The sequence below is a fragment of the Melospiza georgiana genome, chromosome 4, assembly GCF_028018845.1.
Source record: "Melospiza georgiana isolate bMelGeo1 chromosome 4, bMelGeo1.pri, whole genome shotgun sequence".
Lineage (NCBI taxonomy): Eukaryota > Metazoa > Chordata > Aves > Passeriformes > Passerellidae > Melospiza > Melospiza georgiana.
Genome location: NC_080433.1, coordinates 39833263 through 39850965, shown reverse-complemented (window position 1 = coordinate 39850965; position 17703 = coordinate 39833263). Strand labels below are relative to the sequence as shown.

General features: G+C 32.6%; 1 protein-coding gene across 1 annotated transcript in view; it reads right to left on the bottom strand.

Moving 5' to 3' along the window:
• Positions 1-17703, bottom strand: part of MGAT4C (MGAT4 family member C) — a 325601-nt gene that overhangs the window by 235153 nt on the left and 72745 nt on the right. Inside the window, exon 2 of the mRNA XM_058023669.1 lies at positions 8738-8838. The gene's annotated coding sequence lies outside the window, so the exon portion shown is untranslated. The remainder of the gene's footprint in view (positions 1-8737; positions 8839-17703) is intronic.

The following is a 17703-nucleotide window of genomic DNA, read 5'->3' as shown; positions in this document are numbered from 1 at the left end:
TGGTAATATACACAACTACATGGAAGCAGAAACAATAAATACTGTTTCATCTTAAAACAATGGGATAAAAACTTTTCCTTTGAAAATTAGAATAAGTTTTAGAGAAAGAGACATTATTTTAAAATAATTATCATATATAATTGAGAAATGCATAATTTTTTGCACTCTCAATATCTGAAAACACAGTAATTTCTCCCTTTATCAAATATTTGCTTTTATTTACAATGTCAGTCTATTTATAATGCAAAAAACCTTGATGATTTTTCTATGTTTTATGACTAAGAATTATCAGATTTAGACTCAGATTATTTCAGAAGAAATAATTAACTTGGTTAACTTTTAACTAAATTACCAATTAATAACTTCATTAACTGGGTTAATCTTTCAATTTCTGTGGGACAAGACTGAATTAGAAGTGCAAAAATAACAGTAAAAAAAAAAGAAATCAAAAGAAACAAATACTTTAGTTTTCCCGTCCCAAAGTTTCTGTACCTCACTGGTAATTAGCAATAGAGAACTAGCAAAATGCCATGCTTATTTTTATTCTAAATTGATGGAACACATTTTAAATTTACAACAGAACTGACTCATTTATTTTTAAGACTTTATGACTAACCTAACAGCCAAGCAAGATAATTTTCCTTGTTTCTCCAAGAAGCCACATGAACACTGTTGCACCATAGGCTCTAACTCTACAACACAAATCTCATTCACAGAAAACCCATTGGTAAGAAGGAGGTAGAAAATAACATAATTGAAATTAAACATAGGGATATTTATATAACCATAGAATGGTCTGGGTTCCAATACTGGAACTTTCATCTAGTTCCAGAGCCCCTGCCGTGGGCAGAGGTGCCACCCAGTAGAGCAGGTTGCTCAAAGCCCATCCAGCCTGGCCTTGAACACTTCCCGGAATGGGTCAAGTTCTCTGGACATGTTACTAGTATAAGAATATTGTATTTGGGTATGATTTTCTGGCATAACCCACACTGGTAAGAACCCTTTGGAAGTGGATGATGTGTCAAGCAGAATTTGTGATGGTTCTAGATCTGTTCAATATTTTTATAAAATACTTGTATAATGTAATAAGAAATATCCTATTTATAGACAATTTAAAACAATGAAGCATGTTCTAGGACATGCGAGGAGACAAAATAGTTTTCAAAAATGTTATAGGCCAATAAGGGGAAAAAACCCATAGCCTTCTTTGTAACTGAGATTAATAGAAAAAGAGCTAATATGTGGATTAAAAAGTTTCAAAATGTGAGATTGTTCTTATTTCAAAAAAACCCACTCAAAGTAGGTCTTCTCTTTAAAACTGTAACAGAGAGGTACAATAGTTGCCAGGCAAAATCTTCATGTAATGGAATGATTCACAGGTTATTAAACGTACGTTATCCTTTACAGTTTGATGGTCCTAGCCAGATGTCCAACAGTCACTAGATAGTAGCCAGTACAATGCATCTGAAAATTGCCACCTTTATCTTAAAGAAAATTTGTTAATCCCAATGTACCAAGCTCAGCCAGTCGTTACACTTTGGTCAGTGTACAGGTATTCAGAGTTTTGGAGCTCAAGTTTTCACACTTTTTTACTTTGTTTTGGTTTGGTTTGGTTTGGTTCGTTGGGTTTCTTTGTATTTCTTCCTGATATGCAAGTTTTATTCCATGCTCTAATCAAAATTAACTTTCTGCCAGGTCACTTGGAAGCCCCATTTCATGCCAATTTACTAAGCCTTATTGTTTAAAATACAAAGTAACATTTCTAAATTAAGTTCAATGATTTCAAAATAAAAATTTCTCCCAGCAAGGAAAGTAGACTGAAAATCCTATGCATATATTAGTACAAAAACTCTGAAAAGCCTAATGCTGCTTTTCTGCTGGAGTTCTAACTAGTAGTATAACATTTATTAATTAAAACTCACTACTTAAATGAGAATAGTTTTTTGTTTTATCAACTATTGAAAATAAATGCAGATCTCAATGATCTATTTCTTTTAATAAAATCTTTTGTCCTTTTCACAGCTAGGTATAAATACACTTCAGAAATTAGAACAACTGAGGAAGAACTTTGGCAAATTGAAATGAGAAAGCATAATATAAACAAAATAATTTTTAAAGATCAAATTAGAGATAGTAATACTTTACTGAATAGGTAATTTCCATTTAAATTAAAATATTAATGAGAACTTCCCCAGGGACAAACTTTCAAGAATTTTGAAATAATTGTAGACAAAGGGTGATAATAATGATGGTGTGGTGGTGATCTTTGTTGTTATTATTTAGAGAAACATACATCTACAGACATGTTAACATCTGAATTTCTTATTTACTTGAACAATTGATTATTGATTAATATCTCTTCCACTTCCCAGATTCCTTCACAATTAATATCTCTTCCACTTCCCAGATTCCATTTGCATTGATATATCTTGATAAAATCGAAATAATCATGAAGGCAACTGATAGAAATAATAAAATTATAAAACCGATTTTTTTTTAGATCTTCAGTAAGTATTCAAGTCAACAAAACAGTAGTACAGTATTGTCTGAGGCAGAAAATTCTAGTAATGTATATGTTCAGTGACTTAGTGAATATTTGCTATTTTGCACTAGTAGCTCATTTCCATAGCACATGAATAGATGTAATAATTAATAGGAAAAAAATGAAATACATTATTACGTTTTTGTTGCTGTTGTTAAAAAAATCATGATTAAACAATAGTCATGTTATAAAATGACCCTGAAAATGTAGGCTGTTCTTAGTATATTAGAATGGCTGGAATTTCAGGAAAGCCAAAGGCTGCTTAATCTAGCATTGAAACAAAATATATTCATTTGACAGAGTTGAGGAAAAAAATCGTCAAAAAACCCAATAAAAAACCAACAAAAACCATCCAAACAATGAAACAATCTAAAAAAACCAAACAAACCCCCTCACAAAAAAATGAATTGGTGATGCATTCCTGTGTTCAATATGTTTAGTCCTAATAGTTGTTGCAAAACAAGCAATTCTCACATCTTTCCCATTCCTCTTCCTCCCCACTTCTGGCATAGTGTTGCCTCCTTAATTCTGTCATTAGAGTGACCCCTCTGAGATATGAGTATGCAGGAAATTTTTATTTCTTTTTCCCCCTATGGTATGATCTAGGCTTACTAGGTAGAACTAATTTGTGAAGGGATAAGATGTGCACATTATGGAGCAACAGAGGTAGAAGTAATATTCAGCTGAGAATAGAAAAGGAAGTAAGGAAAAGGGACTGATATGTTGAGATTTCCTCAGTTATACCACCACTATGCAACTATGCAATCAGGTAATTTTGGGGGGTCTTATCTCTGTGTGTGTGTATATATATATATACACGTATATATATATATATAAATATATATGCATGGCTTGATTTTATGCTTGATATTAATAGAAATTGTATATGACATCAAAGAGGAAAAATAAGCATTTTAAAGCAATTAGTATGTTATTGCTTTTAGAGATATTTAATCTATAATGGTTGTCTGTGATAAAGAGAATAGAAAAACAAGAGAACGTCCAAAAATATTTATCCTTTTTAAGAGATTTTGTTTCTTTCTTAAGAAATAAAAAATAATCTTTTATTCTTGTATATTTTGAAAACCCTCCAATGCACCACCAGGAAAGCTCTCATCTCCTCAGCAGGCAAAAAGCACCTTATGATTACAAGTTGTCTTTTTTCTAAGAGGAGCTTTAACTTCTTAATTTCTTCCTTATTCCTACAGCTCCACACAATTTTAGAATTATTTTGGAAAGAGAAAGCTCCCCAGAGTTCCAGTTTGTTTTACAGAATCTGAGAGCACAAAGCCAACAGTAAGAGCCACAGAATAATAAAACTAAAAAGTGACAAAGATATTAAAAGCCAGAACTGGACACCAAATTTATGACAGTTATGAAGATGCAAACTGAAGAGAGAATATTTCTTGCTCAGACTAGGAAGCTGAAAAAATTGCCATTAGACAATTATGCTGGCAGTTGTTCTACCATATTCAGAGTTTGGTAAACTTAGCCTGATTTAGGTCAAAGCCTTTCCAATATATCAGAAATTATGCAGTTGCAATTTACCCATTACATTTCACCCTTTCTTTGCAACTTCCATCACAGTATCAGCAATTAACCTAATTGTACAACCACTGCCAATTTTCATTCATATGTAATAGTTACAGGTCAGGAAGGTCAGGGTCTTTCTACATAGTCATAGAAATTAATAAATCTATGCTATTCCCTTCATTTTTGAATTATCACAAACTACTTTCTAGATCTTTGTGTGTTTTTTCTTTTGCATAGATGCTGTTCTCTCCTCTTGGAAAGACATTAGCTTTTTGTTATTATCTGTAATAAAAATACTCGTACCCACTAAGAAATACACTCTAAACCCCAAATTTTATGATCACTTAGTCATTAATTTTTTTCATCCTTAAGAATGCTTCTGTTACTGTCTTTATCTACTGTCAACTTGTTCCATGTTACTTATCTCTTCACTCCAGCAGACCAAGATATGCCATTCAAGGGTGTAGTCCTCTTGCAAGGAGTGTTCTTGCTCAGGACATAAGCATGGCCATATAACTCCAGGTATCATAGAGGAAAAAAAATCTTGCAGATTTTTACTTATATAAGATAGCATTTTTACTTTAAAAGATAGCATTTTTAAAAGACAGCATTTTTAAAAAATTACTTTGCCATATGATGACACACAGCATATCAAAAAATCAACTGAGAGTGAACTAAATATTCAATTACTTTTTCAATTTAAAAAAAGTTATAAAGAGAGCTCCTGTAGACAGGCAACTATTTTACAGAGTATTACTGTTCTTTGCAAGAAAAGTATTATACATATTTTTCTCTGCTCATTGAATGCATTTTCCTGCCACTAAATAACTCAGCTTAATTTCTCAATGTCAAATCATTGCTGATTCTGCATTCCTTGCCAGCTTTCAAAGCAGACTATTTGTTTTGCAGAAGCTGTGTACAATATTTTACTGAAAGGGCAGGTTTGTTATTCTTTCTACAAAATTAGAAAAATTAAAATATTTTTAAAGTGATAATGCAACACCTCTCTATGCCACATCTGTTAAATAGAAAAGTATCTTTTGGTAATATTTCCCTTTCTCTCTGACACATTTTAAGAACACAATTCTTCATTTCCTAGTCTCTTGTATCTAGTGACCATTACTCCAAGAAATTTGTGTCCTTCTACTAATTTATAAGTGTAGGTGTGGTAAAGTTCACATTTATTGGTTGTTTTGTATGTGATAAAATGTCTAAAACTTACTTTGAGTTCTTACAGCCAAAGAACCATGTTTAGAGATAAGAGATTTTGGGGTAATTTCCCTTCCCTAAATAATTCTTGCAATGCAATTCTTTAATAAAAAATCCTAGTAAACAGTTAATAAAAATCTAATCTGCAAAACACAGAAATAAAAGTATTTAAGACAATTAAATTGACTTTTGGCTTGTTTGTCTCCTTGAATAGTAAGTAAACAACCTAAGAACTAAAAATAACCAAATTAGCATTACTAATACTTCAAGATTTGAAATATGAGATTAGATCCTGATCTCAGAATTTCCATGTGTTCTCATGCAAATTTTCCATAGCACTTCCGTAATTTCTCATCACTAACAATTATTTTATTATAAAGGTGCAGATTTTCTTTTAAATAGCAGATATCATCAAAAGTAGTATAAAGGAGTTTACATTTGCATGGGGAGTTTTAGGTAGGGGATTGCATCTGCACCTAAATTACATTCAGTAGTTGTAGCAAATTCTCTGCAAACACTACACCTGAAACAGATGGAAGAATTTTGCATCAGGAGATCAACCCTTACAAATTACAATAGTTTGTGATGCTCATCTGCATTTTAATCAGATATAAAAGATTTACTCCTGAAATACATCAAGAAACCCTATTTTCACTTCCTGAAATACATCAGAGAGTTTACAGTCAATAAAGGAAAATATCTTGCACATTTTCACATTCTTTGTCTTCCTCTCTTAGGCATACAGTATTACATGCATGGAGGTGTCAATGATTTTATTAGCAACTATATATAAGTTCATCAAAATAGAAAACAAGAAGTGGTTTCGTATGTCAAATCCTCTTTGTTAAGGATTTGACTTATGAGTTCAACAAAAAAAGATGAATTTATGGTTACATTAGAAACATTTTATTTGCTGCAAAATGCATTGCAACGTAATACCATCGGACAGATAAAGCAGACCATGTGTAGTCAGACGTTAGGAACACTATGTGATTTGAAGGTATAGAGAGTAAAGACTTGTCATGTTTCCTCTTGTGACCAGAGGAAGCATAAATTGCAATTGGTTTTGTCAGGTACAAGGACTGAACTGCAAAATACATCATCTGAATAATTGTATCTCACATTCTTGACAAATAAGCATCAAAGAGATATTGCTAAAATAGTCTTATACTGACAAATATTTAAAGACAATTGTTTTCTCTATTGAATTATAACTTTTTTAACTAATAAAAAGTAGTAAGTCAAATGTCAGTGAAATTCAATGAACTAAACAAACTGTGTACTTTGCAGTAATAAACAAAATGGAATATTCTGTGTAACAAACGAAAGCATATTGCTAATAGTGATATTTAATTCAAGTATTGAAGAAAAATAATTATCAATATTAAGAAGGTATTTTCTAACAATGTTGTCTGAAGAATGAGCTACTAATAATAGAAATGAAGTTTTTTTTGAGAAGTAATACAGAGTAAAAACTTGTTGCCATCACCTCATTGAAAAATTACCTGTATTGGTGGCCACAGGCACTAGAGGTGGAATCACTGATGATACCCATTAATCCTAAATGTACACTTGCTTCCTAAGTTATCCTTACCTTTTCTTAATCTAGCAAATTATTTTCCACATATTAACTTGTTTTATTTTTCTGGACCATAAATATAATGGCATAAAAGTCTTACTAGCTTCTGGGCTCAGTTCTGACAGGAGTTTTTAACATGTACTTCAAAATAGATTTAAAAGTATAGTGCAATAATTAATTTACAGTAGTCTGGATGGAAAAATTAGTATCATTATACTAGATGTCATTAGAATTTCCTAATAGTTTGATACAGTAAGAATAATATTTTTCTCTAGAGACTTTTCCACACTATCAATTTATCGACAAGAATATTAACGTACAATAAGTCCTTTTGTTAACCTTGGCTTTAATATGTCATTAAGATGATTCTTACTCTGCTTATGAGATTCAGATGAAAACTTGTTCAGTTATATTCCCTAAAATTCCAAGTATAAACTCTCTTTCCAGACACACAATAGAATTATAGAGTGGTTTTTGTTGGAAGGGACCTTACGAGACCTTCTAGTAAACCTACCTGCCATGAGCAGAGACATCTTTCACTAGATCACATTGCCTGAAGCTCCTCCATCTTGACATTGAACACTTCCAGGGATGGGGCATCTACAACTCCTCTGGGCAACCTGCTTCAGTGTCCCACAACCCTCATCACAAAATATTTTTTCAGTATGTCTAATGTAAACCTACACTCTTTCAATGAAAAGTCATTGCCTCTTGTCCTTTCTGTGCAAGAGCTGGTTAAAAGACTTTCTCCATCTTTCTTATAACTGCTCCTTTATATATATTAAAAGGCTGTGGTAAGTTGCCCCTTAAGTCTTTTCTTCTGCAGACTGAACAACTGCAACTCGCTCAGCCTGTCTTCACAGGTCAGATGTTCCTGACCTGCATTATTTTTGTGGCCCTCTTCTGCACACTCTCTAAAAGCTCCATGTCCTTCCCAAATACAAGAGAAAAGTCTTCTTTTAATAAGCAATATTCCCTGGAATATGTTGCACATAACTATCCCTGAAAGCATGTCTTAGTGCTCTCATCAGAAGCAAAAATGGTGATTCGTAAATTATTCATATCCTCCTTTCTCCTTGAGGCAATATCTGACCCACAAATATGTAAGGGATGAAAAATGTCTCTCTTAGAGATAAAAGAAATGCTGATTTATATAGCATTCATTTAATTCCCCTTGATTTAAATTAATGTTTTAAGTGAGCATTTTACATATTATGTTTAATGTAAAGGACTGATTAAATAGATATGCTTTCTCTACTCTGTCTAGTAAAATAGCAAAATAGGTATTCTTGATGACACTGCTTTTACTGAATCTTATTTCACAAAGACATTCAGCATCACTTAAATGGCCAAGACTTGACAAGTCAGCTTTGTTTCCTGTGTGCTTAATTAACTCTTTCCATTCCACTTGATTACTTCAGTTACGCTTGGAAAGGTTTTTTTTGTTTTCTGCTTTAGAAGAAGAAAAAAGAATAACACTAAATCCCCAAACAAACAAAAACATAACAGATAATTACATTTGTCTAATATGTACACTACAGTTTTTATACCCTATTTGCCCTCATCTCACACCTTGATTTGAAACCTGAATTTTTTTTAATGATACCAAGTTAAATAGAAGACAATATGATTGCAATTCCACTTCCTTATTTCCTTCATGTAGGTGTTTTATTTTTAACTTATAACTTAGAAACTACCATGACAAATTTTAAAGCAATAAATTTTGAAAAGACTGCAAAGACCCCTTTACAGTAGGGATGTCATTCATGTTAATGCATAGTATTAATGAAAATGTTTACTAAATACTGAGGTTTCTGTTTTCTCATAGTGATTTGGTTTAACATTAAATATTTAGCATTAAATATTTCACTTACCTTTTAACCTTGCCAAATCTAGTAGCTATCTGAAGGGCTTGACACTAAATTTTAAGGTCACACCATGAAATCCAAGCTATGGCTGCTTCACTTAAAATAATCTGTAGAGAAAAAAGAAATCCATGTAAATAATTCAGAATATCTTTTCTTTCTTTTTCTTTTTTACACAGTGGTTCACTTTACAAAATCATCCTATTGTGTACAAAATAGCTAAACTTGTTTAGGATAACATTCCTTACCTGTTATGGGTTGGTCCACACACTGTGTAATTCTTGAGGAGAAAAACTTTCCAGAGATAAATGAATATTCTAGGGACAGAACCACAGAATTTACATTCCTTACATGTGGTGAATGTTCTGGGAGAATTCATACACATAGTCTCATAGACCCAGTGGAGCACTGACATTTCCATATGCAAAAGGACAAGGCAAAATTTGAATGAGCCTTTTTTCTAACTAGAATAGAGAAGAACAACAGTTTCTCATCTGTGTGATGAAGTATTTTGGTGGTGTAGTAGAAAAACACTTGCACACAGTCCATTAAGAATGAGAGAATTAAGATTCTGAATATGAATAGTTTGGGGTTGGAAGAGACCTTCAAAAACCTTCTGGTTATTTCTTGGCAAATTGCCAAATTATAGTTTGCTTTTAGAAATAGAAATGACATTTGAGACGGGTTTTGTGGACAAAAATACTTCTGCTGTATTGTAGGTAAGGACCTGAATTGTGGAGTCACAAAGTAGTCATGGAAAGTTATGAATTAAGCTGCCCTTAAGCGCTTCTCATCTATCAGTAGTTGCCTGCCCACTAAAACAAGATTGATTAAGTTAAATATGTCATGCAAGCATACCATAATTTTCTCTTTAATAAATGTTTTCTGAATTGCAGGGCTTGGAAACTATTCGTATTGAAAGGGGGGGGGCACAATGCACAAAAAAATTCATTCCATAAGATGGCATGCAATTGAGGCAGAAATGCATTTATTTTCTATCAGAAAATTCAGCAAAAAAATTTAGCTAAAATATTGTAGTTCAGACTGCTACCCCCAGTGATGGGACACATCTAGTTTTAATTTTTCTCTTGGGAACTCTTAATGCTGGAAAACTTTAATTTAGCTATAAAAGTGTTCTTCTAAATGTTTAACAAAATTATTTCCGTAAATATAATTTTAGAGAAAATATTCCTTTATATTGTACTTAGATAAGTCTGTTTTTGAGGTGAAAATTCACCATCCAAGCAATGACAAAAATCTAAAATAAACAGAAGCTAAAATATAGATAAGTGATACAACAAAATTGACAGAAGTTTTTAGTACTATAATCAATGTATCCTATTCTCTGTGACAGAGTGCTCTAGGTTGGTATTTAAAGTCTAGTTGAGATTTTTGTTATGCATAACAAGAGAAACCTGTAAGAAAAATGTCTCAAAGCTTGTAAAAGACAAGTAAGAGATAATTCATAAATTCAGAGTTTCTCAGGTACAGAGAAGGATCACCGGGTAACATGAGAAGCACTATTAGGAAGCCAATCATGGTGTTGGGGGTTTGTGGTTTTTTTTGGTTAAAGCACAGAAAAGAAAAGGGAAGTGGTCAAAGTGAAGACAAATTCAAAACAAAAACAGTATGGGAGTCTCTCAAAGAAACAGCCTCTACCTGTACCAGTACTAATTCAAGTTTATCTATAAAAGAAAAATTTCCCCTCCAAAACAAGAGATTATATTCAAGTTCAAGATTTGTGAGCAAAACAAAACTATGATCTTTTTCAGGATGAAGCTGCATTAAAACCAGAACTCTCCTTATTCTTCAAAACATCTCTCTCTGTAGGTATGTCTATACAAAAAATAACAACACGCCAACTTAAGTAAAGTGTCTCTGTCACTTGAACTTCTCAAGCTTTGAGGGATATAAACAGCTGCACATACTTTCTTATAGCTGATTTTAGCATGAAACTTCCAGTGAAAGGATTTAAGCTCTTTTTGTTAAGTCACTTAAGAAAACATATGCATTAAAAATTCACATTATACACAATACTTATTAGATTTCCAAAAATAAAAAAAGGCACACAGTAATATCTTGAAGTAACTTGAAAGTTTTAACTAACAAACAAACTAAAAACCACTGAAAACTGCCTTACCACTTTCTTTGTAGTGGAATATTGTGAGGGAAGTATTAGTACATATAAAGTCAGAAAATACATTGTAGAAAAGTCTTTGAAAATATTAGACCAACTCTATCTACTGGCTGTAATAATTTCTATGAGTCTAAGGAAAGAAAATATAAATTGGAATGAAAAAAATCATATATGTGAAGTACAGATTGATAAATTGACATGAAAAATCTTTCTTTTTACAAAATAGGTAGGAAAAATGGTTTATAGAAATAGGTTTATTCTGACTATGGAGAAACATAGAAAAAATGATATAACACCTACTAGGCCAAGTACTCTTGCAAGAGATGTACAATACTGGTAACTTAACCGGCACTGCAGAGAAGCTAATGCTAATATAGTTGTTCTTTGTTTAGCAACCTCTGTCCTTCAACCACCTATGAAAATAATTCTAGTTATCCAATACTGATTTATCATCAAAGAGCAGAATTTTTGACACTAAAAGAGCACTCAGAAATAAACAAAAACTAAAGTAGGAAACAAGGATTGTTCATGGCAATGTGTGCATAGAACAAGAGGGTTTTTTGTTGCTGTCACTGAACCACTGCTCATCTGGAGACATGATAGCCAGCCACCTGGTTCAGAAATATAGAGACATATGGTACAGTTATTAATACTGACCCAAAGTTATTCCAGTGAGCATATTCCAAGTTTGAAAAAAAAAACCCTGATAAATATTCATTTAAATATGTAAATAAATGCATTCTATTATAAATTCTATTCTATAAACACACATGCCTTCAGTGCCAAATCCAAATCTCCTAAATGCTAGGAGTTCACAATAGTTTTGGGATATCTCATAAAATTAAATCTAAAGGAGAGCAGTAAAATGAAAATATAACAACATGCTGATCAGCATTCAAATACAAAATGTGGCTGAGATTTGAATTAGCATAGCTGCTTTGCAAATACAGCTATAAATCTTATTGTGGTCTTAAGTAACAAGCCAAAATTAATGAATGAATGTATTAGAAACATAATGGTAGAAATTGCAATCCTGCTAATCAGAAAAGGATTAGGAAAAAAAGGAAAAAGGAAAACCCAGAACTAAATAACAGTTATAAAAACAACTCAGTTTTCTCATACTTATTCCATTTACTGATCTCATTCCATATTTTCCATTCAATGTGCATTTTTCCAATATGAGTTTCCCCAAACAAACCATTTTATTGAAATGCTTGTACAATTTTCAGCTGTGCTTAAATTATACAGTTAACTATTCTAATAAAGTTACAGGCAGAATTATGAATCAAAGGTGGGAAAATAAATAAATGGGGTTGGTCTGGGCAGGGCGCATAAAGTACCAGTAAGGATTATGAGCCACATGCAGGTATTAAGTTCTTTCTTTTCAGGTATTTGATTTTGGTCCAAATGAAATGAAGAATGTTCCTCTCAAACTTCCCATGATGAAAAATATCTTAGGTTTTTCCAGTTGCTCTTTCTTCTAGATTTTTGCCCAAATCAACAGATTTTCCAGGTTAAAGTGTATAGCTCTGCATCAAGAACCACTAAAATTGTTATCATTCTTCCTTCTACATACATTGGTGCAAGCCCAAGTTGTAAAAGCAGGTGCTCCAATACAAACACGTGATGGGTGTGGAACAGAGTCATACTCTCCTTAGGGGTGCCCAGCAGCAGGACAAGAAGCATTAGACACAAACTGAATTCCATTTAAGTATGAGAAGTGACTCAACTGTAAGAATGGTCAAACACTGGACCAGGTTACTGAGAGAGCTTAGCCTGTGGTGCATCTATGCCTGGAGATATTGGAAACCTGTTATTTGTAGTCCTGAAGAACCTGTTCTCACTGACTCTGATATGAGCAGTGGGGCTGGACTAGAAGATGCCCAGAGATCAGTGCCATTCCCTGATGTTCTGTGATTTCATGGAACAGAAATAGAAGTCCTATAACATGGTCAGTGCACCCTAACTGTGGCCCTTGTAATCCCGAGGGTTGTGCTAGGAGGCAGTTATTGCACACCGTGACCAGGATTCCATTGCCTACAGGGAGGGTCCTCAATTTCTGGCAAGGCATCCAGCGGTCCAGGAAGAGCGGCCTGTCAAAATGTTATCCTGAATTTAAGTACTCTGCAAATCATTTTGGGTGAAACTCTTCAAAGATCAAACCCAACCAAAACAAACCACATCCTAAAGTACTACACTTTAGTTTGAACTTCAGTTAATGAAGTTGGTATGTTGTTTTGCAGATAGCAACTATGTAGGAACACAGATCATACTTTTCATAGAAATAACCAAATTGAAAAATATTGTAAAATGCCCAAACCACTTTTCCTCCAACCATCTGCACTGCCCTTTAAAGAGTAATTTAATATTTAGTAAAATGTATTCCATAATATAGATCAGTGAAGTGATTTGTTTTACACTATCATGCTTGTCTCGAGAGCCAAAACAAATGTCCTGCATAAGAGTTTCTCAAGTACATTACCACGTAATCAACAGACAACCTGTTTTAAAAAGAAAACAGCATCTTAACCTTTTATATTCAGTACAAAAAATTGTAAGTAATTCACATGAGTTTATGTGAATGTGTGTGCTCATATATAAGCAGTATTTTTTGAGGGTAATGTTTGTGGAAGAAATACATCATCTTGTAGGAGATAATTTAGTTTTCAAACTACATAGCTGAAACATGTCAAGGCCCTGTAATCCCAAATTATAGCTTTTTTAATAGCCAAACTTCATATAAACTGACTAGCAATGTAGAGTTACATATTTTGCTTCTCATTTTTTAATCTGTCCTGCTACTCCTTTTCTTATTAGCATAACTGCTTAACTTTACATATTTCAGCAAAAGATAACTTAGTGTAATAAGCCTATTACAGGCTCATTAATGTCAGGCCTCTAAGGAAAGATGTGTATCACTCGTCTTTTATCATTCTCCTTTCAGTTTCTTTCTTATTCTTCCTCAAAACTCTTCTATTAGGGTGAGAGACTGAATGAGCACTTTATTAATTTGTTGCCTGTCTGCTGACCCTTACCATCTTACTTTTTAGACTCTTGCTTTCCCAACTCTATTACAGGTCAGCTTTATCTTTTATACATAACTTATCTTGGAGATATTGTTTCATGAAAAGTTTTTATACAAGATATTTAACCTCTGTTAAATATTTCTAATCAACCCATATCTTCCCCATTGTGAAAGTTATGTCACTTTTGTTGCTGCAACTGTCATAAGATTTTGAGCATCAGCCCCCTCCTACATGATGTTCTCTATGATCCTGAGAGAATGCATTCTGTTTTCATGAAAACAAAAATTGGCAAAAATCCTCCTTTGAATTCTTTAAAAACTATGCTCTTCCTATCACACTGCAGCCTAAAAAATCTTGTGGATAGATATTTGTGCATCAAAACACCAACCTGTCTATTCTTCACATGGATTATGCCATGTGTATGAGAATGTCAACATGGTTCAGAAAAATGTCTCTGAAACCCCCAAATAAAAGTTCTGTAGTTATAACATATTAGAGTGCCTAAATGACGTTTATATCTTTATATCTTATTTCTTTTATATACAAAAATATGGCCCTAATTTAAGTTTGGAGCTCAGTGCCATTTTTTTATTTCATTGTATTTCTATATCTGAGGCTGCCTAGATGATTCACAATGTTAAAGCTTTCCTAATGGGTCCCTGAGAGCAAGGCTGATAAAGGTATACATTTATCAAAAATTCTACTTTAGCCACCTGCATGTTCATCAGAGATGACAATACATTTCTAGTAGGGGCTCTCAGGAATTCTGGATGCTCATTAAATGCACTACTGAATGACAATCATATAATGAAAGAAAAAGGTCACCTCTTTGTTAATTGGTTGTCCGTGTTGCATTAGAAATGTTTACATATCTTTCACCACACTAAGTTCCAGTCAGCAAAAGTAAAACATTTATCTGGATCCACACTGTTGATTAGCTAGAGAAAGGTATAGATTAATACCTTGTGGTAAAATATCATATAAAGATGCAAATCAGAACAGGAAAAAAAACTATGCACATAGAAAATATTTTCTTTTGGTATACATGAAGTGTTTTGAGACTTTAAAAATTTACCTTGGAAGAACGTGCAACAATCTTTTAGTGAAAAGGAATACTAAACTTATTAAAGAAATAGTAAAATAGAGTTTAGCATATTTAGGAAAAAATTACCCATAACAGTAAAGGAATTAATTTGATAATAAATAAGAATCCTTCAATGCATTAGTGTTCCAACATTTTCCATACAACATAACCTGTTTTGTAAGCAGATCCTCACCAACAAAATATGAGATTTACATTCTAAAACTCTGATAACTCTGTAATGGTCTTTGAACTGGGCATAAGTTTCAAAAAGGTTCTTACATTATGACTCTTCACTGCAACAGAAAAACAAAACCAAGACCCTTTCCTTGCCAAGGGCTTGCTGAAGAAAGGCAATACTGATGGCTGGAAATATAGTGTGAGCTTCCTGGTTTTAAATTATTTGCACTTTATACAGTGAACATTATTAAAAATATTGCTGTTATATTCACAGTCAACTTCAATACTTTAATTTTTCTTTGGTGCCAGTACATTTAACACAAAAAGACCTATATGACCAGACCAAAAAAGATACTTAAAGGTACCAGCAGAGTAGTATAAACAAAGCATCTCACAAACAGAGTTATTTTGGTCAGCTAAATCAGGCTTCCTTTGTGCCCTCCAATTGCTGAGGAACTGAGCTTAGTCAATCTGCAGTAAGCTTTGTTGCAATTGCATATTCAGAGTGTCAGATATCTTTTCATAAAGATCTACAGTTAGTGATGGTGTTTTTAGACATTTCATGGTCCTATCCCTAATGCAGCACAGACCAAGGCAAGGAAAACAGAAGAGAAATAACTACAATAACCTGAAACATGTTTGAATACATTACATTCAAGTGTTGCACTAGTACAACAGTATTTGCATCAAAATAATTTGACTATTATTAAGTCCTGGGAAACACCTTGAGTTAGATGCTTCAGGTTTTTTCATCTCTGATTTATTATCTCTCCAAGGTCCAAATCCTCTTTTCCAAGAGTTAGATAAAAGCTTAATATTAGCAATAAACTATTAATATATAAAAAGGACCTACATACTTAAAGAGCAGAAAAAAAGAAAAAAGAGGAAAACAAAATTCCATGAAGAAGTACTTAGGGCATCAAAACTATAAATATTCAGTAAGGTGTTCTTTTCCCCTCACTGAGTTAGTTGAGGAGATCTAGTCATATAAAGATCTTCATATAAAGAATTTTAAATATTCTTAGAAGAAAGTCAGTCATGCATACTTGACAAGCTGCTTGTCATCCAACAACAAGTAAACAGGATGCTTTATGCATAAACATTGGCATATAATGAAAATACATTGCTGAAATAGCATGCTGAAAAATTTCCATTATCCTAGAAATCTATATTTCAGTGTAATGAAACAAATAAACAAAACCTTAAGCAATTACTTTTGTAAATATCAATTACAGATCACAGACTATTTAACAAAACAATAACTAAAAAGGAAAGACATTCACTGTGCTACACAGGCTGTGAGATGTGAAATTAGAGAAAATGGGACATGACGAAAAACAATGACACCAAAACAAAACCAGACTTCGTGACATTTCTGGGAAAACAAAGAAGAATATCAAGTTGTCAACAAACAGAGGGTTTGTATCTTAATTCTTAGATAAGCTGCAGTAATAATTTCAATACTAACAAAGTTTTCATTACGTGGCACATTTGTTTACTCATGTCTTCATGTCATAAATTATATGAGAGGCAAAATTTTCTGTTTATTAGAAATACAAACAAATCTGAAAGTCTTTGGAAGAACATTCAATTTCATGCTATGAATGATATCACAAGTCTTCCTAGTGTTGCTACAAATTATATACTAGACAAGGATAAATTCTTGTCTGTCAAATCCCCATAGATATATAAGGTAACAACCTTAATTTTACAGGGCTTTTTTTTCAAAATCAAGACCTAGCTCCATTGCATATTTCAGGTTTTCATGTTGATGGAAACAATTCACATTGTAAACTACTCCAAGAATAAGTAAGGCAGAAAAAATAATAAAATAAAAAAAGACATTCTTCAACATATTTACATATGTAGGGGTAGTTAAGTGACAAAATATAAAACAATTACAGGTTTTATCAAAGTGTAATTTTATACATTCATCTTAAACTTTTATATGTAAAAGAATATACATATAAAAACAATATAAAAGAGATTTATGTTTGAAAATATAGAGGAAACAAGCAAAAATAAAAATTTCATCAAATTCTTGTTATCTATATGCAACTTCTATCTGACAAATGTCCTTATAATGGAAACATTTTTTTGCCATGTTTAGAATAATTTCAAAGCTGTGAAGTTTCATAAACCCAAAGTTACTGACAGTAACAGTAAGTGACACCTTTTATATTTTATATTTCTCTTTTGTATGTTTATTTTCTAGATGCTGGGTCTCTTTGGTGTTTTAATGAAAGTCAGTCATGGATTCACTCTGAAGAAAGTGAGTCATAATATATCTGAAGCTTGAATGAATTGATCCTCAAAGCGTTGGTAAAATCCATACCAAAATTTCAGTAGTTCTCACAGTTCATTAAACCCTGGATTTCTGTAAAAAATCTTAACACTCCTAAATTGAGGGTATGCAAGTTATTAATAAAACTAAAACCAGAAACACAGTTCCAAAGTTTTGAAAATTTGCATCAGGAAAGAATTTTCTTCTGGTTGGGCTCACATGTTCACTCATGAACACGTGCCATACCAGGATCTGGAGATAAAAAAA